This window comes from Ctenocephalides felis, unplaced genomic scaffold, assembly GCF_003426905.1.
Source record: "Ctenocephalides felis isolate EL2017-DRISC unplaced genomic scaffold, ASM342690v1 CF-g0.4_SCAFFOLD_01886, whole genome shotgun sequence".
In the NCBI taxonomy this organism is placed as follows: domain Eukaryota; kingdom Metazoa; phylum Arthropoda; class Insecta; order Siphonaptera; family Pulicidae; genus Ctenocephalides; species Ctenocephalides felis.
In genome coordinates this window covers 60,574,265-60,602,069 of record NW_020538040.1, presented here as the reverse complement: position 1 = coordinate 60,602,069, position 27,805 = coordinate 60,574,265, and positions in this window count along the sequence as shown.

Genomic DNA, 27,805 nt, shown 5'->3' with positions numbered 1-27,805 from the left:
TTAAAGGAATTAAATTAATATTACTTATTTTTAATTTTAAAGGAATTTCACGAAATAATAGCCACATTATTTAATCAATGCAAAAATAAATTTTCGGGGATCATTTTTATAGAGATAACACTGTATATAACCTTGATTTGGTATTTTGTCAGAAATATTTGAAATGACTATTTATTTAATTCATCTCTTGTAAAATCGCTTTTAACTAAATTCACTTTTTTTATTTTATTATTTGTTATTGCTTACACCTTTGCTAGAATAAAGGTTCAACCGGTTCTTTTTACCCCACCCAGATGTGAAATTTTAAAGAGCTTACATAAAAAAACTGTTAAATCTATGTTAAAATTAACAGTTCATCTTAGAAAAAAAATTAAATAACGTATACTTAAAAATTACATTAAGGTCTCAAACTAAGCAACAGTGATACCAACTAAACAACGAAAGAAATACTTTTTTCATGAATTTTCAAACAGCCATTCATCTCCTGATAGCAACGTCAAAAGAATTAAGGTGATAGCTGGTTATACATCTTTTCCCCTCAACTTTCAAATATTGTTCAAACATTCTTAACTTCACTTGTTTTTAGATATCGGTGGTGTACTTTTTTATCCGCAAACCTTTAAGCCCTCTACCCTTTACAATTTGGTTTAAAAATATTGCTAGAGAAAGATGATAAACAGTTAAATATAGAAAAAAGGCGTGATACGTGATAATGAACTTTTGTACTCGCTTAACAAATATTTTTGACAAAAAGCTTTGTTCAGTATGTGAACCATACTGACACAAAGAATACTCATAAAATAATCAATTTAGTTAATTGTTCACCTTATTATCGAACAAGAATAAATAACTGTGTGTGGGTCAGTGACAGGCAAATATCGCAAATATAAACCTCGGCCCGCCCACTATCTCGGCTCACTCAAGTCAGCTTTGTTTGTCAGATCGGCGGCTGGCGGTACTTTAGAGCATGACTTTTTACCCACCGACAGTAAAGGCGATAAAGTCATTCCGTTTGCAATGGATGCCTTATTTCTGCTACTACGTCTTCGGCCGACCACAGCAACTTCCGTATACAAACTTAAATATTAATAAAACCGCATCTCATAAATCATTCCAGCTTTTTCCAAAATGTTTTTCAAGGCACTTGAAAGCCACACTAAGCATACTTGATGCTAGGTGTCTAACATATGTGTAATTAAATATGCATATATGCATAGTTTTATGCAAAGCATGTTACTATCATATGCGTATCATATACTGTATGTTAATCGCTACTACCAAACTTAACGAGAATTATGTACGATATTACGCAAATAGAAATTAATTTTGAAAGTTGGTCAACTATATCGAGCTTATATGTATATTACAATTTAATATGTATATCAGGGTGGGTATGTATTTGATGCACGTAGTAACGTAGTTAAAGAACACTTTGAAATACGATAAAAATTTATAAAATCAATAGACTAGGTAGTACCATAAAATTATTGATTTATGCTCTTATTTTACGACACCTACTCTTTTACCAAACTAATGAAAAATATTATTGAAGAATATGAATGAAACATGATTACTACGTATGTTAACGACTATTTATAATGACTATATGATGGCAATAATGCTCAAACACAAAGGTATAATATTGAACATAGCATTACTTTAGTAAGATGGTTAATATTGTTATTACATAATTACCTTCCCGTAGGGTAAGTTATAGTAATGGGATAATTTTTAAGTTTGAAAAAAATATTTTTTGAACTAAAACTTCTTTAGGCGCGACTAGGGTGTAAATCCGTACAAATGCAACGAAAGTGCGTTACGGCAGATAAGATAAGATAAGAGTCGAAAGCCAATGATTCGTCATTCGCTCTCGATAATATCATTTTTATACGGGTCGGGCATATGTGAATAAAGATCAGTCGTTGTATGCGTACCGGCGTCAACGTTGTATGCGTACCGGCGTCAACGTCGTATGCGTACCGGCGACAACGTTGTATGCGTACCGGCGTTACCAAAGAAATCGGCATAGATAAATAAACATTTTGAAGTTTTATCGTAGTACAAATCTTGATTTAATGCAAAATGGCTGAATCAGAAGAATATTTTACCCTGTCCCCCATAAATAATTATAATGAAAATAATAAAACAAATGCAGCATTTGCGCCATGTATGAAACATAAGTTTATTGAAATAATTTCTATATTATTCGTAGTTTCTATAAATCTTTGAAGTTATTGAAATGGAAAATATTTGTTGGGCAAAACAGATATTACAGCTGTTCAAAGAATGAGATTATATCGCCAGCAAAAAAAGTAAAAAAAATACCATCAGTCAATGAATGTATGTTAATTTTAATTACATGAAGTTCTTCAAACACAATTATTACACGATGAGTGAAGTTGCGAAAACAATATTTGTTTAGGCGTTGTTTAACATAATCCACTGAGTGAACAAATATTATAGAAGTTATTAATTAGCTATTACTTAATTTATCTAATAAAGGTTCAAATACTAATTACAATGACAAACCGATCATGTCATATTTGAAGTATGACTTTCATTACATTATTGTTTTTAAATATTATGCATATAAATATATAATTCATAATTTATCATTATATAAGTGTCTTAGTGTGTGTAATGGTTGACACTAATAAATTTGGCATCACGAGTGTTACCATATTAATTATTAACATTTTTCAAAATTGTTATATGATGTATTTATTTTTACTGAAATTCCATCTTGTACAGTAGCAAATAAGTTTTACTTCAATCGTTTGTGAACCTTACGCGCACTATTTTTTTTAATATCGAAAATAATTTGGATTTTATAATAATCTATTTGAAAACATTTAATATTCCTCGAATATCTAGCAATTTGCATTGAGGCACGATGCCATATACCACTAGTATATGCACTTTTTTCTTAGTTTATTATAGTAATAAATCTTGAAGCAAAGGCAAACTCAACATGTCGTCTATGGACGGCATTCGTAACGAAAGTGTTAAAGATTTGTTCTTTGAATGTATTGCTGAATGATAACAGAAAGTGTTCAGAATATACAGTTATAATTCAACGATTAATAATGAATATCGTATATATAAATTTAAATTGAAATATATACATATATACGTGCTCGCATGTGTTCAAATCCTAAATATATGTATATAGCACAAAATAGATATGAAACAACTCGGAACATTGTACGATGTAAGTATGTTATTGTTATTTATCCATTCCGACTTTGAGGTTTATTGCCAAAGTCATCAAAGGCAACGAAGATCTTTCATAACTTATGTGCAACTGTCGACTGAACATACACATGGTTTCCATACAAAGTTGTGCTTTCTTCATGAAGTCAAATGGTATAGCGACGTTGGAGTTAGAAACTTTTCTGGGAATAATGAACTTGAAATGCATCGACAAATGGAAATTGTACTCATGATAATGTTCGAAGAGCTCATTCTACTCGTATTAATTATTCTCTGTGGGTGGCCTCGAAATTAGACAGAATGTCTTTCCACGTGAAATCGAAAGTAACTCTCGAAATCGTAAAGTAGATTTTTGTATGTTCCTAGTTCTGTGCCAAAATGATTGAATGTGGTATAAATTGATTGTCTAAACTAGCTGTAAGTGAAATTCTGTCTTGAGGCAATTATGGCATCGTGCCTTAAGGCAAATTGCTGGAACTTCCCGTACCGTAACGAAATGTTCGTGGAATACTGAATGTTTTCAAATAGATTATTCTAAATATTGTAACATTGTCAATATTTATAAGAATTATATAAACTGTATTGCAGAGTTGAAATTATTTGTAAAGTATATTAGAACTATAGTCAGAATTAAAAATGAAATCTGAAATATTTTCGATATAAAAAACTAAAAAAAAAAAAAAAAAAAAAAAAAAAAAAAAAAAAAAAATGAACAAATTTTTTTTTTCCAAAATCAATTATTTTGTTAAGACAAGCAGAAAGTTCTTTGAATCAATTGAATCAGACGCTTAGTTCTCTCAAAAACTGCCATTTTTTGTACATTTAGCTCTGTATCTCCGAAATGGCTGGGCCTGCCTTTGCGAAAAACTAATAACCCCTTCTCCCAATCATTACTAATTGAATGTTTTTTAGATCATTCAAATCGGATGCTCCGTTCACTCAAAAACTCGATTTCTATTTTCTGCACTCTTTGCTCCGTATCTCCGAAACGGCTGGACCTGCCTTCGCCAAAAACTAATCAGCTCTTTTCCCTATCAATAGGAATCGAATGTTTTTTAAACCATTCAAATCGGTTGATCCGTACGCCCGAAAACGTGGACGAAAATTTGTATCCATACATACATACACACACACACACACACACACACACACACACACACATCCATTTTTTCTGAAGTATGCCAAAACGTTCAGAAACCTTCAAAACGTCGAGAAATGTAAAAATTTTCAATTCCGATTTTCGGCCCATTACAATAACTTACCCTACGGGAAGTTAATAAAAAATATATGAATTTAAAATTAATAGAATTTATATTTTTAATACAGATTGAACAGCGAGTAGGCGATATTATTATATGAAGCAACTCAATAGTTACCTTATAATTGTGCTTTTTAACTTTAATTATGATCATATTTTTAATTCGTTGAATCGGTGCCCAAAAGTCTGAATTCACACATAATTACACTTATATTTATATTTTAAAGTAAAAAAAAAATGAATTATAGCAGTACCAAATATTCAAATTAATAATAATTTTAAATTGTTTATATTCTATAATTTTTTTTTAAATTTCAAACAAGTTACATACATATTTTTTTATGAATATTCCTAATAATCAAAAATCAAGGAATAAGTATTTTATACTAAAAGAATATTTGTATTGGTTACCTATGAACCGCTGACTATATATTTTAATACTATTGTTGTTATGATAAACAATATCCTTATTTGTAAACTTAATTGACTCATAAGTTTTTAAAATATATTTTGCTGATTCTAGAGATCTTATATTAGGCAATAATATCAATTTAATATGTCAATTATAATTTTCTTTTCAAGGAAAATATTTATTATTTCGACAGCTACACGAACATGTTAATCGCCCCAGCACGAACAAGACATAGTTATTACAAATGAGTAATCGTTTTCTGATGGATTTCTTTTCTAATTTTCTTATATATTTTTTCATAGATATCTTAATACCTCGTTTTTTCTTAGAAGAGAATTGCTAGCCATTCAGGGATTAGTCGAGTTCATTAACAATACGAGTATAATATAGAGTTCTTAAGAGTTGATTGATATTTTTTTTTTCATAGCAAAAACTTTCATCTGCCATTTATTACAGAGGATCTTCTGTCTAAGTTCTAGATTTTTTTGTTATGATGATTTTACAGTCTTTCATTTACAGAATTTGTATGAGGCGGTAAGGATTATTAATTTTTCGTTCAAAGTCGTATTATGGAAACACAATTCTGAGTGAGTGAAAGCTTTCACTAAAAATCTAGTACAAAAATTTGTTATTAAGTTAATTATTTCAATAAATGGAATTGATTATATACGTACTTTGGTTACATGGAATTATATTTTGTATATTGTTACATACTTCTTCGTTTATGGTATATACCTACATATTATATTTGTAACTAGGATGTTTTCTAATTATTAAATTGAACTTAAAATTATATTGGCATTGCTTATGGTGTAAAAGAGTCCGTCAAAATTTGAAATTCTTTGATTATGAAGAAGTAAAACAAATAAAAAAAAATATAATTTATTTCTCACATGTCTTTTTCAAAACTTAAGCACTTCAGTTAAATTAATAAAAATCAACAGACTGATAGGTGGTATACTGATAATACCTATCAATAGACAACAAAACTTATCATATGCATAATTTATGTTTGATAATAATTATTTGCTACTGAAAAAAATATTGAAAACATTTTTCAGTGTAAGGTTTTGAATCAAACTATTCACAATGATTTAGATATCAAGATAGTCTAAAATTAAATAAATAAATCTCAGTAGTCTAAAATTTTATGAAACAATGTTTCTGAAAATTGTGCAAAATATTTAAGGAGTTAACTGTAGAGCGTTAATTGAATTGTACGCACAATTTTTATTGTTTCAGGATTGAGGTAAATGATGTTTTAAGATAAAATGCCACTTGCAGCTATTTACTTTTTTTTGTCTACAAATATTCTAAATATCTTGAAAATTAATAACGTTATTAATAATAATGGATTTTTTATTTTTTTTTATTTTTTTTTATTGGCCTCGCTTACTCGAGCATTTAGCCACCTACATTATTCTATACAATCATATATCCTATACAATCTTCTTTTTCTATACTTCTTAACTTATCTTCATTCTTCTTTAACTATCTTCTCATTTCATCTTCTAACCACATATTTCTTCTTTTTTTATACTTCTAATTTCTTCTTCTAAATTCTTCTTACTTCAAGTCATTTTTAATTCTAATTATCTAATTTTTACACATTTTGATTTTACATACATATCTTTTTAGTACAATTCATAATTCTATTATTTTATTCCAACTTAACTAGTTAATATTTTTTTTCAAATTCTTGCCGGAGATTCGAACTCGGAACCTCCAGCATGTGAATCGGGAACGCTTACTCTTGGGCTAATCCCGCCACAATAATGGATTTATTTTATACACATGGCGTGTATATTCGTAAATACACAAAGTTCTGTTATTTCTTCATGGCGAGTATATTCAACAATCAAACTAGTCAAAACGATCGGAGTTAATTTGAACGAATTATTTCATAACGTAATAAAAAAAGTAAATGAAATTTTAACCTATACTTTTAGGAAACCCTGACGAATTCGGGGCAAAAGATCTAAATCCGGGATAAATATTGATTTTACAAAAACCCGAAACAAGATGGAAATCCGGGACTGTCCCGGCCAAACCGGGATGGTCACTTTAATAAAATGTGTGAAAAATAATAGTGTAAACGAGTATAAGAGTCTCTTTTGTTTACGCAGGTTGTCAGGTTATATTGTAACCTTTGTAGGTCTGTGTGAAATACTGATTCTATTGAAATTTTATTACTAACAATGATTATAAATTTATTACTTATTTATTCATGATACAAGTTAATATGCGTTATTTAGTTTTGGAAGTAAAAGGAATAAGTCCGATCTAATTCTCCACTACCTCCTTTCAAAAAGTAGCAACTACAAAACACTTTGCTACAAAAAACTCAATGTCATGAGGATCGCTATCTCCATTACCAATATAACAATAATATGAAAATACGTCCGAACAAACAGTAATTTAATCACATTTGAAAACTTAGTATGTAATAAAGAAATAATAAAGTCAGATCGCAAATCAACAAAACCATGTTAATGCAGTATTAATTATACCTCAGCATTTCCAGACATGTGCGTAAATAATTAATTTCTTAATTCCTCAAAGTATAGTCCCGCTTTCGCCCGTTTGAATCCGTAACTCCGGGCGCGTAATAAATGGCTTCGGAACAGAGGCACGAGTTCTGAAAGAAACTCGCACCACATTGCACCACCAAGCGCGCCACCTCGCACCGTTTACGTCGCGAACGGGTTCTCGCTTCATTGGCGATATTTCACTTGGCGCCGCAATCATTTTTTGACAGTAATCCGATCAGTTTGTTTCGTGTCTATTCTCTTTCATAATAATTCCACCTCCCGCGCTATGAGCATGACCCTTCTATAGACGTTCTATATAATCTTGAGAGCGTATACTCGATAACCGTGGCTAGTCATGGAGAAGATCGTTCGGGCGTCTCTGACGTTTTTGCCTTTAGACATCACAAATTCAGACACATCACAATACATCTTTTATGGATTACGGCGCCGCTAAAAAATACTTTCAATATACGTCTACGTTAGTTAATACCCTTTTATATCACAATTAAAAGCTTACCAAATTCGCATTAATGATGTGAAACTTTTGAGGTGATCGTACTGCATTACACAAAGCTGATGAAGTAAAATTATGTGAAACAATTTTAAATATAAGCTTGCGGAGTATGGCATCGCGCTTTAAGGCGTATCGCTGCAACTTTCCGTGTTACAAACAAATGTTGAATAAAACTAAAAATAAATGAAAACTTTGTTTTTATTTAAATGAAATTGAAATAAATTAAATTAAATCTATGATTACAATCCAAACACGGAAGCCACAAAATAGTCTATTTACGTAATAATTATATACATATATTGCAATAATTAAAATGAATTATTTGCATCCTTATATTACTATATAAAAAATATCTTAGGCTGCTTAAAAAGAAATGACAAGTGTCCTCTGTATAGTGTTAGTATATACATTGAACTATAATAACAATTCTAATTATTATTTTGTTTAATAATTACAAAACGCGTTGCTAGTTATATGTAGATTACGCGGTCATCATAAGTGCTTCTTGTTAGATTTTGTGAATAGGTTGTAAACAATAAATTAGTATATAAAAGTTAGACAAAAGTTAGACAGTCAGTCAAACTTGGCGTCAGACTCGGAGTCAGGCATAAAGTTAGTCAGACATAGTACTCAGTAAAATGTAGTCTTTGCTGATATGATAACCAACGGTTATCAACAAATATTGATTGTAAAAGTAGTGAATAATAAAAGTATCATTCAAAAAAATAGGCGTGTTTTCAAATTACTATCAAATCGTCCTAAAGGCCTTCCACACTACCAGTGGACTCTGGAGAGTCCACATCACAAATATAATATTTCAATAACTATTCAACTATTTACCGCTCGGGTCCAGCCTACCATTACAATTCGTGGTTGTACTGGTGATCCAGAACATACATCCGAAGACATTACGAACTAGCCCAGGACAGTTTGATATATAATAATGAATTTAATGTGATAGGATAAAAGATACGTACTTTTAGTGTCATGCTCTCGAATTGCATCTGTCACATACAACAGTCCACAACCAATTCTGCTTGAATGCAATATTTCACCTAACATAAAAACTGTAACTTCGTAATATTTACATGCATACACCTTAACCAGGATGACGTTATCTCTAGAAATCAAATTTCTTTAGTTTGTTATTTCTACTACCTTTTACCGCTTGTGTTTGATTCATATAAAAATTAAATTCAACTAATGATGCATGACATCGTGACTCAAGGCAAATTTCTGGAACTTTTTGTACCAGAATTAAATATTCGAGAAAAAAATTATTAATCAATAAATATTAATCAAAAACTAATAACAATTGTTTTCAATATTTCGAAAAATAATTATAGTTACTATATATTTTATCGTTCACATAATATACATTAACAATGTAAAATACACTTAGGGTAGAAAAACATGTACATAATTTTATATTGTATCATATCCCACATAATGCAATTAAAAATTGAAAACTGTAAACAATATATATATATATATATATATATATATATATATATATATATATATATACAGTGACATATTATTGGACAAAACAGAAAGAATGTGTACATTATTAGCAGATGCCGAATGAACCCATCTGAGGATATATGAATTTCTTAGAATAACTCATATGAAATATATACATTTATAAACTGAATAACTTTTAAATGTGGAATTTATATTTATAGTATAAAACTTTAAATATAAAAAAATGTTGGTACGGTCCCAAAAAAATTGTAACAAAATTAGTACGTATTTTTAAAATCTTTATAAAATACCTGATACTTTGATTTTTGGCCGTCAAAAATAATTTTTTTACAAAACGGCTGGACGTATGAAAAATAGATAGTAGCCGATTCTCAGGCCTATTGAATACGAGTATAAAATTTGGTAAAATCGGTGGAGCCATTTCGGAGGAGTATGTGAACGAACATTGTGATACGGAATTGAATCCACATATATATATATATATATATATATATATATATATATATATATATATATATTACTACGTAGTTGTGACTTGGAAATATTGTTAAGAGGAATTCGTGGGTCTTGTATTTAACAACAAACAGTTGCCGAAGTGCTTGAAGTTCGGAAGCGCTTCGAAACTAGTTTTCTGATTTACAGCGCTTAAGAGTGTCCAACCCAGAATGTATTCTCTCCTATGGATATGCCTCCCCTCGGGTCAATGAATTTTTCTTTGTTTTCTCGTTGTGCCCGTTTTGCTTCTTTCTTAATTTCTTTATTGTTTCATTCTTTTTGAGAACGAACGTTTCCGCTGCTAAGAATGCTAATGAGTGTCTCGCTGTTTCGCAATTTAAGGCAGGGCACAAGTTTGCCGTTCTCATTTCATCACGCTTATTTTCCGCCCGTTGGCGGAAGTAATTGTCTGCATCTCCTTGACTTATTGCCGAACTCTTTGTGATAATTTATGCACGTCTTGTTCATTTTTACTAATTTATAAATATAGAGTTTGCAAGTGATTAAGTATCGACGACGGTGAGTTATCGATGGCACATTACTAGAATTGAAATTAAGAATTGAGGGGCGTTGTAGCAAATTATCTACTAACGTGTGAACTTTGTTGAATTTGAAAACTTATTCGATTGTTATGCAAAGTTTTAGTAAATTAGTCAGGAACTTTTGTATGATTAAAGAATAATAGAAATTAATGAATAAATAAATAAATAAATAAATATGTAGGGAGAAGTCCCCGAGTGCCGGACATCTAAGGTTATTCATAAATAAATTGAAAAATATTTTACGAAATGATTATTATATTATGACTAATGTTAGATAACAAAGTTAGAAGTCAAACTAAATTAACAAAAACGCAACCTTTGCTAAAAATAATTAATACTCTCTATCAAAATTTGGTAACAAGAAATATGATTTTACAAAGTGGCACCTAGTACCAGACATTTCAAAATAACCAGTATTGAACATACAGGTAGCCATCTTCACACTCTGGAGTGTCTGCACATGTGTGTTTGACGAATATTCTTAGATATTGCAAAAAAAAATCTCTATATCCACCCTTTTGGCTGGGCCACACCGATGCTCTCAGCTGGAGCATCCATTATAAGATTTTCATTCTTTGACTAGGAAATACAAAAAATGGGGGTATGTTGTGACCGTTAGAATCTAAGTTTAGTATAACTACCAGTTACTTCCTAATTATAAAAATAATAATTTTTCCTGTTTATCTAAAATTTGTCATTTGCCTCAGGGACAAACAGATCCAATGTCTGATTTTTTTATTTCCAAAAGATTTTACGAATTAACGGATACATTATTTAACCAAAGCCAAATTCAAATTACGTGGGTACATGTTTTACAAAAATTAAACTATATATAGCCTGGGTCTGGTAGGTACTTCGTCATGAATATTTGATTGTCATGAGCAGTGTTGGAAAAATTATTAATTTAATTCATCTCTTGTAAAATTAATTTTTAATTTACAATTTTTTTTATTGTTCAAACCTTGACCAGTGTAAAATTTCATTTGGTTCTTTTTATCCCATCCGCATGTAAGCTTTTATAGAGGTTATATAAAAAAACGTTTAATTTAACATAAAAATAGTATATATTATAAAACAAATATACTATACGTAAAAATGATATTCAGGTATCATAAACTAAACAACACTTCAACTCAAAACCAAATAAATCAAAACTAGAATACTCCATTAAAATTTTGACAATTTCGTTAATGATATTAATGCCAACAGATTTAAAGCGATGGCCTGTTACACACATTTTTTGCCTGCTACTTTAAATTAATATTGTTAAAAAAATACCATACTTGTTCTCGAGATAAGGGTGGTGGAAAATTTCACCCGCTGATCTGCAAGCACTCCTCCGTCATATATACTATGTTTAAAATTGCTTCAATCCCGCTTCGAAGAGTTTGATGTCAAGCAGTAGTGAGGTTGGTTTTACTTGAAAATATAGGATAGCAATATAAGTGAAAATGGCCCTCATCCGAGATCGCTGGACCAATAGAATATTTGCTTCATTACATAAATTACAATAATAAAATACAGAGATATGACAATAGTTTGGGTTGCCATCTGCACAACTAACTTACTACTACGAAAAATTGTATAATATTTCTTTATTAACCCTTTCCACTCGGATGCCGCTGTTCCGGCGACAAAATACATATTATTTTTACTATGCGCGAGTGGAAAGGGCTAAATAATATTTATATTAGTTTAAATTCAATAGTTTTCAAATAGGGACTCTGAAGAAAATTTGAAGCTGAAACGACTGATATAGAGCCATGTAAACCACGTTAGTTTTGAATCGTAGCATTCCAGCAGTCGCACAACCTAATGAGACGTGTTGTTCATTAGCCTCTCTATATTCACAAACTAGCACTTGACTATCTAATAACAATTAAATCATAGACACCCGAACCAGTGGGTCCCGCGCATCTTTGACATTCCATTCGGCTATGCCGCATGCAATGCCCGTCGAATAATCCAATCTCACTAAATTAGACCGCAGAGGTTCATAGGAGTGGCGTCGCATCGCAGCCGGTGGGATGATGCGTTTATGCATTTCGCTAACGGCAACTAGTACGCGAACGTGCGACGGGCGACGGGCGACGGGCAACCGTCACGGAACAGGATCCAGTTGTTTCTACCCAACCTAACTGTAGTTACACTTCTAAAGTTCTATTCATGGTTTCAAACAAAATGGAACCCTTTGTTCGTCTTATTCTGTACCTCAGTTCCGCTTTTCTACTTCAGAATTTTATATCAACAAACTTTTAGAATCATAATATGCTCATAATGTGTGAAGCGATTGACCTGGAGTTGTCATTATAAATTCAGGATAAACAAAATGTTGATATCTACTTCTTGAACTACCCAGAATGACTAACACGTGTAATAAATAGTACCTGCGATTGATGAATACACTCATGGAATAGTGGCACAATTTTGTGAATTGATGAGTACAGGTAACTCCCGCATAACACGGTAGTTATGTTTCAAAAAAGTAGGGCATTATGCCAATCCGCGTTATATCTGACAAAAAATTAGTACAAAAATGGTTTACGTTCCAAGAAAAAAACATGTTACTTATCATGATTTTATAATAAATATTGTTATATTTATTAATATTTTAAAGACGTAATATAAATTACATCAATTATATAACTTTTTCCGTCAAAATTAAATGGTAAGTGCTACCCAACAGATTCTTTTCTTGCAAGATATCCTCATCCTCTGAGCAACTTTGAGTACTACCTCCACATCCGTGCATTATTTTTTTCAAAAACAATTGTATTCGCGATTACTTGCTTTTAGCGAAAAGATATTTATATATTTACCTCATGCAAAGTTATCTTTATTAAAATTGTGTGCTCATTTTATTCAAAGGATCTTTGTTTAAGACTAATTGACTAATTGTTCGGATAAGCCTAAAATTATTTTTCTATAGAACTTACGCGCTCGAATAATAAGTATCAAATTAGTTATCTCTTGCATTATATTAGTTTCGTCACATTTATTGGAATATTGTACTGCGATTTTAATAATTTTAGATTAAATGAAGTTTGATTTTCATAGATTTTGCAATATGTTTTATTTTATTAGGATTTTGTATCAATTCTTAAACCGTGTTAGAGGGAATCCGTGTTATGGAAGTACCCTGTTATACGGGGGTTACCTGGATATTTATTATGCTATTTGAATTAAAATTTTTGCAAAACAAATAGATTCTGAAATGTTTAATAGTTTAGAATTTTCTCAGACTATAACTGTATAAATTAGGTAGTTGCAATTAGTATTTTGCCTTAAAGCAAGTTGGGCTCAAAGATCCGCGGGTAAAATGGTCCACCACCGACATTTCAAAAACAAGTAAAGATAAGAAATGTTTAACAACAATATTTGAAAGTAGAGAGTAAAACATGCATAACCAGCCACCACCTTGATTCTCACATCGTTGCTGCTGTTGGGAGATAAGCGGCAATGTTTGAAAATCCATAATAAAAGTATTTGTTTAGTTTACGAGACCTTAATATAATTTTTATTTATAGGTTATTTAATTGTTTTATAAGATTAATTGCTAATTTCAAGTTAGATTCAACCATTTTATATATAACCTCTGCAGAAACTTACACATGAGTGGGCTAAAAAGGACCAACTGAACCTTTACCCTGGCAAAGGTGTAGGTAAACAATAAACAATAGCAAATAAAAAAATCAAGTTAATAAAAACCAATCTTACGAGAGATAAATTAAGTAGTTGTTCAAAATCCGCTGATGAATATTTCTGACAAAATACCAGATCAAGGTTATATACAGTTATTTCTGTATAGAATGTACCCATAACATTTATATTTTGCATTGGTTGAATAATATAGCTAATATATCTTAAAATCTCTTCAAAATTAATAATAAGACATTAGATCTGTTTGATATCTGGCTGTTCGATTTTATTCCGCCTATGGGGTAAAAAGAACCAGGTGACAATTTTTTGAACAAAAAACATTTCTACAACAATGAATTACTGAAATAGTTACATAGTTGTTTGCTTGATATGTGTTATTTGTTATAATATAATTGGTTTGGTTTTCCCAATATAATTTCTCAAACTCAAATTTCAACTAAAATTTATTCTATTTAGTTTATAATATTAAATATGCAGTATTTATCGAAGTTGGATGAGTTTTTAAACCAATCGGCAATAAAGTGAGGGGTTACCAAAATATTCGTCAAAATAATATTAAAATTGTAGTGCAAATTTGCAGAAAATGATAATTTCAGAATAAATAAGAAGACTTAAGTACACATTTATATTTATGAAATTTATGCAAAATAAATATAATTTAAAGTGATTGCTATAATGGTTGAATTGAGACTGCCAATTAATTGCTTATCCTTGCTCCTCTGTGGCGGAAACAGCGTTGCCAAAGGGGTACCACTGTGTTACCAATCCTTTGGTTTTACCACATGTTGTGCTATGTACTAGCTGATTCCAAGAAATGGCATAACAAAATATTTAAATGCAACACCTTAAAATAATAATGTCTATATGTAATTTAACAATTTAGAACTCGCGCTCTTATGGTTAGTGACATGATCTGTATTGTCTAGATTGTTTTTCATGTTTGTTAAATTTATGTATTAATGATATTTAAAATTCCCTTTCTATTTGACTCTGCCTCGTTCTGCCAACTATTAAAAAACATCGTTCAATGAAATAAACTAGTGATTACAAAGAAATTCAGAAGGAATTTCATTATTGATTGATTGAAAATTTTCTAAACGCGAGCAAGCGGAGAAATATTTATTCATCGTAATGATATATAAATATTATAGTAAGATATACAAGAGTTTTATTTTATTATTCACGTTCTCGGTGAAATATTCGAAAGCATTTGTGGTATCTCCAGTTTATGACGAGCGGCTATTTTATGTACATATTTACGCGCAACATAGCGGCACTACGCGCAATATCCAAGCCGTCAGATTAAAACTGTGATTAAACTCATAATAAAACTCGATGTCACGATCATTTTATGAAACATTAAATATCAGTTATTAAATGAACACTTAAACGGGAATTTCATAATGTAGATAATATGACAAAATCGATTTTATTTTGCTTCTGTTTAAATTGAATATGCCCGGTAATTGACAGGTTTTAACTGATAAACGGAATAGCTTCTGATCATTAATAGCGAAAATTGTGCTACCGTAATATTATGATTCAGCTTCTAATGGATTAATAATAAATTATTTCAAATGGTTTCAGTGGGCGGCGTGTAAATAATATAGTTCATCACTTGCAATGTTAGATTTATGAGAAAATGCATTGCTTTGCTCGTTAATTAAGATTTCATTTAAATTTATGTATGTTGTAGTACCATTATTTACTTATAAGCTGAAATCAATTATAATGGTAACTTCTAGTAATCTAGTTCAAATCTGAATGAGTAAACAAGAAAATGCATAAATAAATATGAATAATAAATATATGTTTGAATAGAAAATAGACTATAAGTATGATAATATATCAATCATTAGGTAGATTTATAAATAAGTGAATGAATAATAAATAGTTTAACAAATAGACGAATAAAGGACATAAGTTGGTAAAAATAAATTTAACACAAGTAAAGAAAGAAATAAAAGAATAGATATGTAAAATTAAATACCAAAATAAATTTATAAACATACAATATTCTATAAAAAAATCTGGAAAATATTTTCAACAATTTCTTCAGAGCTAATGAAAACATTTTGGAATATCGTATAACAACCATAACTAATTATTCTTAAAGTTAACTTTTAATTTTTAAAGTAAGTATATATAATTTACTTAATAAGAATTGAGATTTAGCTAATTAGATAAAATATTCAAATGTTTATTTTGAAAGTAACATTTTTGCTTTCACTAAAAATGTTAAAATAATCGATTTTCAATTGCCTTTCACACATACTTATAATATCTGTAATTGTATAAATTAATTTGTTTAACACATTTCATTTAATTTATTCTATGTTCTGAAAATGTATTCTATTTGAGTGTGGTGGTCAACTGTAATCAGTAGCTTCCTGTGAAACACCAAACAACGTACATAAGTTCGGTACAGATTCTGATTAGAATCTACGCTTATCGTAGGCGTTTAATATTGTAATGTTATTTCAGACTACATAATCTACATAAGAGTCCCCCGCGTAGCACGTGATCGAAATCAAGCTACGAAACGTGTCCGTCTGTATACATTGAATGCAAAATAAATACTACGGTTATAAATTTAGCAAAAGGGCGATGTGAATCAATTCTTTTCAATAATATAGAGAAAAAAAATTGTATTGTAGATAATTTAGTAAATTAAAAAATCATATCCCATATTAAATAATTACAACATAAACTCTGATAATAAATAGTCAATATATGTGTGACATAAAAATTAGTGTTATTGAAGGCATTTTGACAAGTGATTTTTTCTCGGATACACTTTTAACTAAATTATCTAATAAAGTTACCGTGGTCCATGTACAATTTTTTTAAATAGGGAATCTATTTATACAAAGATTTTTTTTCCTAAATTTGTACACAAAGAGCTGTTTGGTTTTTGTTTATTTTTATGAAATATTTTCTATGATAATAAAACAAAACTTTGTATCTATTAGTTTAATTAAATATTTGAGAACTATTCCAATACATAAATGAAAAACTCACAAAATAAATTAAACAGCAATTGTTACGTTTTTATACTAATGTGTAAGTTTCGGGACGAATAAAGACTTTTACATTTTTAGTGCTACAGATAAGATTTAGTAATGATATATTATTATTATACAGATAAATTTAGTAATAATATATTATTTAGTAATGATTTATTATTAGTAGCTCTAATAAAAGTTACTGCAGTCAATAACATATTCCAATGTTTTTAGAAACAACGTGGCTCTAAAGAGATAATTTAGAGAAATGTTGCTATGATCAGTCCTCGGTCATGAACTATTTTTTTTTATTGGCCTCGCTTACTCGAGCATTTAGCCACCTACAACATATTAAATTAAATTAAAAATTGTTAAACGTAAAAATTAATAAAAATCATTTCCTCGGGTGGGTGTGCTTACTAAACATGATTTGGGTAAGAAATTTTAATGCTCGCATCAAAGTTTCAACAATTAAACAATTTTATAATACATAGGTAAGACAATGAGAGATCATTATAACTTTATGTATGAAAACGAGTATTTTTTATAATTTTCTTTTTTTAGTAAAATGAAGGTCAACTATGATGCATATACTTTTACTTTGTAACGTTATTCGTATACTCAATCAATCTGTTATTTTTAGTTTATATAATTAATAATATAACAAATAGAGCATTACATAACATTAATAGAAAGTTTTTGCCACCAAAGTTTTTAATCGTGAATGTTTAAATTTAAAAATGTAGGAAACATTTTTTTTTTTAAATATATGTAACAGAAATGATGAAAAATAAGACTCATATTATTAAATTGTAATATAATGTAAAAGGCATTACTTTGAGGTTGCAATGCTCTAATAGTGCAGACTTCTAGACAAAAATAAACATTTGTTTTACCAAATAACTTTTCATAACTATCACCATTTTCATATCTATAACTTGTAACTTTTTTATTGTTTGATTAATAATGTTTGATATGTCTTTTAAAATTTTTAAACTGTATCATTATTAGCAATAGAGAAAATTGATATTTCATGGAAATAACCAAAAACCGACCAGCACTCTTTGTGTTCAAAATTTAAATAAAATATATAGATTGTCACAATCGCAGAAATAATCTAAAAAAAAATTATGAGATGTGTTTACAAGTTTAAAATTTCCCTTTTGGAAAGAAATTAAACACGTTAATTAATAATTTTAGATGGATTATTCTAGCTTTATAAGACAATTTTGTTCCAAATGTATCTAAAAAAATTACTTTTTGCTAAAATTCCTGCAATAACACTAATTTTCATATCACACATATATGACTATTTTAAAAATTTTGAACATTATGATTATTAGCAGTAGAGAAAATTGATATTTTATTGAAATAACCAAAAACCGAACAGCACTCTTTTTGTACAAAATAAAAAAAAATTTGGATTGTCACAATCGCAGAAATAATCTACGATATTCCCTATTCAAAAAAAGAGATGTTTTTACAAGTTTAAAATTTTCTTTTTGGAAAGAATTTTAACACGTTAATCGCCATATAATACCAGAGAAAATTTTAGATAAGTCATTCTAGCTTTGTAAGACAATTTAGTTACAAATGTATCCAAAAAAAAAAAACTTTTTGCCAAAATTCCTGCAATAACACTAATTTTTATGTCACACATATATGACTAACGTGGCCCTATAATGTAACAACATACCATTATATAACTATGTTCATTTTATTTCTATTATCAGATACAATTGTCTGACATGGTTCATGTAGAACTTTTTAGCGTCAGACACATATAACTGACATGGCACTGGCACTGACAGGGAACTGGCATAGAACATGACGTTAACGTGTTAATAAATTTTTTTGATCATTCAATTTTTTTCAATTGATCTCACAAAGTATTTGAATTGTTTTCTCAAATTGTTATTTATAACACTTTTTTTAAAAAAACATACATAACGTGTGTGAATGTAAAATAATAGCGCGTATCAGACCTGAAGAAAGTTCCCCATTTAGTATTTTTCTCGAGCAATAAACATTATCCCAGCACTAGTGCCATAGTGAATTTATCTAACCATTATCCGTAACATGTGATGTAGGGTAAACAATTTCTTACGGTCTCCCAAATCTCGTCTTCTGATGTTATATCTTCTACTTGTTAATGCTAATTAATACGCGGTACGTCGTTGGGAGTATATTCCATTGAAGTAAGTGATACACGTCATTTGATGTATGTCAGATGGGGGATGAACGACAAGGGGCGCGAAATAACAACCAAAACTGACTTTTACCGAGGCGGGTATCGTACGGTGAGAGAGCGGATAGGTAAAAAAAATTTTAATTTTTGACAATCAAAATTATTTGCATTATCTATAATTTTACAGACTAAAATATATACTAATAATAATGGAATAATAGAATAATATAAGAGTAAACGGAATAAAAATTACATTAAATATTATATGAATAAAAAAAATGATACATCATAATTTAAAAGTAGTATTTGATAAATATTTATATAAATATTAAAAATCATGAACTATAATAATTAATAATATTATATAATTTGTTATCGTTATGTTTAATTTTATATGCGACTGAATATGAAAATGATATTCTGAATATGAAAGTGATTCTTTTCTCGCCTTATGCGATTCATTCATGAATTTCTAGAACAATGTTTTTTCTTCTATTGTACAATGAAAATATTCTTGGTTAACTTTTTATATTCAACAATTGTTAATATCTTGATATTTTCTCTTCTTACAAGCCATATAAGTGTAGTTCTGCAAAATAACGACTATAACGACTTATATTAGTATAAAAAAAATATTAGATTTGTTTTTAACTATCATTTGAATTAAAATATTAAAAAATAAAATAATTGTTGTGAGATATCACAACAATTATATTGTATCTAAAGTACTAAAGTCACAGCATACAAAAAAGTGATAATATATGTATTTATTATACTAATATTACGTATTATATTAATTTTATATGCAATTTTGCAATTTGCGAATGGTAAGGATTAAAACCTGACCATGTTCTTTATGAATGTTTTGAATTCCGATTTTAGCAAAAAAAAGAGTCAGACCAATTTACCTCTACAAATATGCAGTTTTTATACTAGAAATACAATATTTTTTTAATAAAATAGAAAATTATATATTTTATAGAATATTTTTTATTTTAATCATATGTCTTTGCTTCAACATTATTTGATGTATATAGTCAGACAGTTCAGTGACGACGGACTATTTTCTGCTTTTTGACTTTTGATTTTGTTAAAATGTATTATTTATAGTTATTATATGCGAAAGTAATTTAAAATATGTATAAAAAGAAAGTCCCAGATTTAAATCCGCCATTCAGAAAATCCGTGTAAGGCGGCACACAAAAGTGCATTATGATTTTGAAAAATTATATTGTGAAAACTAATACAATTATATCACAACAAATAACACATATCAAACCAACAACTATGTGATTAGGTTCAGTAAAACTCTTAGCTAAAATTCATCAATGTAAAATTTTTTTTTGCTGCTTTTTGTAGAAATGGGACAGCCAAGAGGGCAACAGATCCAATGCCTTGTTTTAACTTCAAAGGGATTTTACGAAATCATAGCTACAGTATTCAGCCAATGCAAAATACAAATTTCATGGATAAATTTTTACAGAGATAACACTGTATATAACATTGATCTGGTATTTTGTCAAAAAGAATCATGAACAAAATTGGAGTAACTATTTAACGTATCTTGTGTAAAATTGTTTTTTTGAAACTTAATTTACTTTGTTATTTACTACGTTTGAACGTTCTTGTCATGCCAAGGTAAAAGCTCAGTTGGAGCTTTTTACTCCACTCACATATAAGCTTTTATAGAAGTTATATAAAAATAAATGTCAAATCTAACTTAAAATTAATAATATATCTTATAAAACATTTATATAAAGTAAACTTAAAAGATATATTAATGTCTCGTAAACTAAAGGCCAGTGCTCACAATTAAAAAACTAACAACGAAATAAGATACTATGTACTTCTACTATTGTCAAATTATTTATCATATGTAATCGATTTATATTATCTTTAAATTTACTAGATGTCGACTAATGACAGTTGTAAATCATATGGTGAAATAAAAAAAATTGTGGCGAACCTTTAAGCCTTTTTCTACCATGTAGGTAGTGTAAATAAAATATCAAAGTACCCAGGCTCAAAATAATTTAATACAGTTAAATATAATGTTTTTTTTTTGTATATGTACATTTTTCATCTGTAATTGTAATTTAATTTATTAATCTAACTTCACTAATCCGGTTTCATGCTTTTGTAAAAATCATATATAATTATAATGAATGTTTTAAAATAATAAACTACATACGAATGTGAGCTCGTACAGCTTATACCGTTTGTACCGGAGCTTAGCTCGCTAAGCTCGACTCCCACTTGAGTGTCGTTTATTGTTTTTACCAAGATTTATATATCGCATTATATTGTATGAAGCCCCCTCAGATTTATTTGGCACACTAACTCTTTCTTTAACCTGCCTTGCCGTACAATTAATGAATTTGAAGAGAAGGCACATTCACAGGAATGCGAACAAAAGAGATACAAGCGCGGACTGGGTTACAGCCGCACGGCCTTACTGCGAGCTTTAGACAAGCGTGGGAGTATATTAGTCTCTGGTAATCGTATGTTCGCGCAGAAGATTAGAGCTAGACCAAAACACGAATAACAATATATGTTTCGGGAATTCTGAAACAATTCTGGAACCCTCAAATTTCGCTGAAATCCATTTCGTGCTAACCGGAAAACAAGTTGATTCTGTTCTTGATCGGTATCTAGTTGGTGACACTTCTGCACGTATTTGAACTAGATATAATCCCAATGGGGGTTGCAAACATAAATAGATATATTGTCAAATTTCAATAAGCAGTTTGGAATGTATTTAAATGTCTTTGTTTATATTTTAGCTGGTAAATGAATTTTAATGCAAGTCGAGCATATCATTTGAAAGAAATCAAGCTTTATTAATATTAAGAAAGAAATAACAAAATGATTCAAAAATTATAAGGCAGAATAAATATGTTTTAAATTACTCATAATATCAAATGAATAGCAGTTGCAAGAAATTGAAATTACACTTTGTCGAAAGAAATAACAAAATGATTCAAAAATTATAAGGCAGAATAAATATGTTTTAAATTACTCATAATATCAAATGAATAGCAGTTGCAAGAAATTGAAATTACACTTTTGATATAATAATCAATTGCTAAGTATAAAACAGTAATAAATCTAATAACTTCCGAGATAAAAAAAATATATAATTGACAAGCTCATAAAAAACACCGTTTTATTTTAGAAAACGTGTTAAATTTGTTTAAATGTAAAATATTATTTGTCAATATACATTTTAAAATTATAATTGCATAGATCCACAAAAGTAAAGTTTTTACTGCTGAAAACGAACCTAAAGTTAAAATCGGGAGTCAATTTAATAATTTTTCATCTCGATAATTAAAATCTTATAGTTACTATCGTTTTCCGGCTCTTTTTACCTCTAATGACTGTGAATGAGTATTCACCTAAATGATCAATTAAGTTTGTTTTTATAGATTACAGCAGTAATTTGCAATTACAGCCGACATTCAATTGCAAATATGATTGCAGATTACCCAAGGAGCAATGGAGAGTAAATATGTTTGCAAATTACTGTTGAATTATTATAAAAAAAAACTCAATAGATCATTTAAGTAAACCTCAACTGTTATTTAAAGAAAAAAGGGCCAGGAATCGACAGAAATTATATGATTTTGAATATGATGCAGAAGAATTACTAGATCGAAGATTTTGTCGTATTTTGTCTTTTTGGAGGTAAAAACTATATTGGAAAACATGTGTCGTACACTCAACACAATCAACTTTTTTGTCAAGTCTTATAATTTTTGATAAAAAGCCATAAATAGTCATGTTAAATAAATAAACACTAAACTGCAACTGCTATTCATTCTATATTATGAGATTCTGATATAGATATAATCCTAAACTATTTATACATGTAAGTTGATATATATGTATGTATATATAAATCTTGGTTAGAAAACATTTTAAACCATACTTTTATGGGAGCACACTTCTGTTTATATTATAAATATATATTATTTAAAATTCATTTTAAATTTTATTAAGCTTTGCCAATAAATTTTTAAATTTTGTAACTCGTCAACATGGAACTAAGTATTTGCCATTGTTAGCGATTTTTTTTTCGTATAATTTAGATCCAAATTTTGTGCAACTAATATTTTGTTAACCGACAATGAAATAAAAGTAAGAAAATAATTGAATTCATTAAAATTAATCTTCATTTGTTTAATATAACAAATTGTATTTGTTAATTTAGAAAACCCAATAAAATTATTCATGTATTACGAGCTAAAAATAACTATTGTTTTTAATTAACAATCACGTCATTCATTTTTAATCATATTTCTCATCGTATTTATCAAATAAACCAACTAAGTAAATTTTATTCGCAATTTGACAATTAATTTGATGGGGCTGTTATAATTAATATGCAATAAAACACTTGGCATGTAAAATGATAATAGTTAAAATAAAAATATAAAATTTAATTTTGATGTAAAAATATACTACTAATAGCAATAATAAATTTTATGAAACTAGTATGAAATAATTTATTGACATTATCTGAAATAATTATTATCGTATATTTAGCTTGAATATATTTGAATCGGAACTATGTTATTTTTAAAAGATATTGAGTTTAAAACAGGAGAGTATGCTAAAAAAAACACGAACACGGTCTGTGTTTACTCTGTTGCCAGTTCAAACGAAATTAATGTTGCCCTTTTTGAAATATATTAAGTAACAAATTATTTGCATGCCAGTAGCCGGTAGCTCGAGTTATATTTATACAAATCCAATTTTGCTTCTATGTTAAAGTTTTTCTATAAAAACAGTGACACACGGATAAATATATTGCTATGTGTTATTTACTGAAAGAACTAACAATTTGAATTTTATGAAACATCGTCTATTTCCTGGTTTAGATAGAAATCTAGAGATCTTCAGAAAATTAAAATTCATAGCATAACCAAAAATCCAAATTAATTTAATTACAGAAAATAATGAAACATTTTATAAAAAATGTATTTTCTGTATCATGCTTCACTCCAAGTGTTGCATATTTATATATTATATATAGGTTTAAATAAAATAAAATAAATTAATTAATAAATATGTCAATATGTAATAAGGTGTCAATAAGGCTGATCCATAAATTTTGTTGTCGTTTCACATAGTATTTTTAACTGGAAGCGTAATTTTAGCTTAAATTTTTGATAGAAAATATATGTCACTATTTCAATTGGATGTTGATGTATATTTTCTTGTTTATATTGATCAGATGTTACATCAATAAAAGCTATACAAATATTTATAAGTTTATTTGATATCAATTCCGGTAACACTTAAACCTTCATTCTTAAAGACAGTGAAAAAGCAGCAACGATGTAACTCAGTAGGTATTATGAAATAAATTCAAACTAATTTGTAAAATTTTTTAATGACTGTGATTCTTGTTTATTTCTGTAGTTTGTTATTGTAAATCGTAAACACAAGATATGATTATAGTTCATATCCTCATTAGTATGCAATAGTATTTTTCATTCAGTATCAAACTTTCACGGAGTAAAAACTAAGATATGTTAACCACAACATATAGATGTTTAATAAACTTATAAAAAAATTATGCAACATTCATTGTACCAGATCCAAAAAAATCCGATTTTCCTTGCGTCCCGGATTATTTTAGAAGCAATATTTTTAAAGAATTCAGATTTGTATCGGATTGTCCTAGTTATCGAATGATGAAATTATCACAATAATGCATAAATTATCTGAAAATAATATAGGGTAGAGCAGGATTTAAAGGTCTACCAGTCTACCACCAATATTTCAAAAACAAGGAAACCTAAAAATGTTTAACAAAAATCCTTGAAAGTAGCTTAAAAAAGACGTATAATCATCCCTGATTCTTAAGACTGCTTTCAGGAGATAAATGGCAATGTTTGAAAATCTATGATAAAAGTAGTTTCTTTTGTTATTAGTTTTTTGGTTGAGAACACTGTTGTTCTCATGATTTTTTAGTTAAGTTAGATTGAACAGTTTTTTTATATAACCTCTACAAAAGTTTACACGTGGGTGGGGTAGAGAAAGTAGATGAAAACGAAAAAAATAGTAAATAAAAAAGTAAATTAAGTTAACAAAAGCAATATTACAAGATCTGCTGAAGAATATTTCTGTCGAAATACCAGATCAAAATTATATATAGTTTCTCTGTAGAAAATGTACTCATAAAATTTATATTTTGCATTGGTTGAATAATGTAGCTAATATATCGTAAAATTCTTCAAAAATAAGACATTAGACCTGCTTGCCTTCTGACAGTCTCAATTTACTCTGTTTATGGGGTAAAAAAAACTAGGTGACCTCACACGAAGTATGATCTTATGAAAATATACGTTACGGTGGAGAAAGTTGCCGAATGCAGAAATTCAAAAAATGAGCTGTATTAGCTTCTCAGTTTAAAATTTTCAAATTTCTGAAAGTTGCAAAAACTTAATACAAAAATGAACTTTCTGAGCTTTATTATATAAGCGACAAGACTCGTGCTAATTACGAAAACAGTGGATAGAATTCTACAAAGATTAAAAGCTGAAATACCAGAAATAAGAAGGCTTTTATTATATTCTTTAATAGGAATTATAATATTAAACTAGCTGTAAGTGGAATTCTGTCTTAAGGCAATTAGGGCATCGTGCCTTAAGGCAAATTGCTGGAACTTCCCGTACCAAAAATTTTTATTTTTTTTAAAAACGATTAACATTTTTAAAAAAATTTTTTTGAAAAAATAAGATTTTTGAGAAACTATAAATTGGACAAAAAATTAGTTTTTTTTTAAAAAAAAAAATTTTTTAAAAAATTTTTTTTTTAAAAAAAAAAATTTTTTTTTGAAAAAATTTTTTTTTTCTTTATTTTGACATATTGTGGAAGATCTGAACTTTTTTTCAAAGCAATCGTACTGCTTTAACTACATAGGGACAAAATATAGCGCGTAAGCGCCGCGTCGCTGTCTAAACATAAGCATGATTGTACGGAACCCATAGGAATGTGAACCAAAATTATACTTATTGTTAAAATCTCTAAAATATCTGATAATTTGATGTGCATATGTCTAATGATCATTTTTGAACCGCCAATGGCTCATTTTTTTACTTTTTTCTCTATATCTCCGAAACCGCTGGACCTCCCTTGATGAAAGTTGTATCGATTCTTCATCTTGTCAATACAAATAAAATGTTTTTTGAATTATTCAAATCGGACGCTCCGTTCTCTTAAAAACTGAGTTACCGTTTTCGGAACTTTTTGCCCCGTATCTTCGGAACGGCTTGACCTGCCTTTGCCAAAAACTAATCAGCACGTCTCCTTATCAATACGGAATACGGATCGATGTTTTTTGAATTATTCAAATCGGTTTGATCCGTGTTCCCGAAATCGTCGACGAAAATTTGTATCCGCACATACATACACACACATACATACATACATACACACACACATACACACACACACACACCACACACATACATCCATTTTTTCTAAGGTATGCCAAAATGTTCAGAAACCTCTGAAACGTAAAGATATATAAAAATTTTCATTTTCGATTTTTTTGCGATTACTATAACTTACCCTACGGGAAGTTAATTATATTCAAGTCATTATTTAATATAAATCGACCAACTTTTTATTAACATAACTAGTCCAATATTAGCATAACTACACCAAGCATAAAGAGTCTCATATTAGCATAATTACACCAAGTTACCATCCCAAATTTGTGTTTTTTTTTGTATTCACTACTTTATTGACAATTGTCCATTTGAGGGGCATTTAGCAAATTTGTTGATTTACAACTGTAAAATGTATCCGTAATAGGGACATTGTATATTATAATAACATGTTGGAAAACAACTCAATAGTTTGAATAAAAAACAAATTGTTAACTATATTAAAGCAACTTATAATAAATCAAATTATATTGTATATTATATTATGCACACATATCTATATGTATATACATATATATATATATATATATATATATATATATATATTTGTGAAACGATTTAATGAAATAAAGAAGTGCAGGCGCTAATAATGCTACTAACAATTCCTTCGCATTAAAATTCAAATAGCTCGTGCGCGGCCTGCACCGCGCCGTAGTATAATATTAAAAAGTCAAATGTCACGCATGAAATTTGAAAGTTATGCGTAATACAAAGTTTCGTATTTCTGTGGCAACTAACTCTCTTATGCTTCGTGCTGTAACAACAAGCTTAACAAGCACCTGACCTAATTACCAGCATTAATTTTTAAAACTGCATACGTGCATTCCAGGTATTAAACTTTACATTTTGCTATGCCCTCGGTGTCGCATAACAAAGATAATCACTTTTATTTATGTGCGAATTTTTAACATTTCTTTCAAAGTTTCACTTTAATCATGGGTACTAATGCATTATATCCACTCATTCATAAATAGAACATACATAATGTAATATGATATAAAAAAATACTTCTACAAACGTTGAAATAAAGTCACGTTTA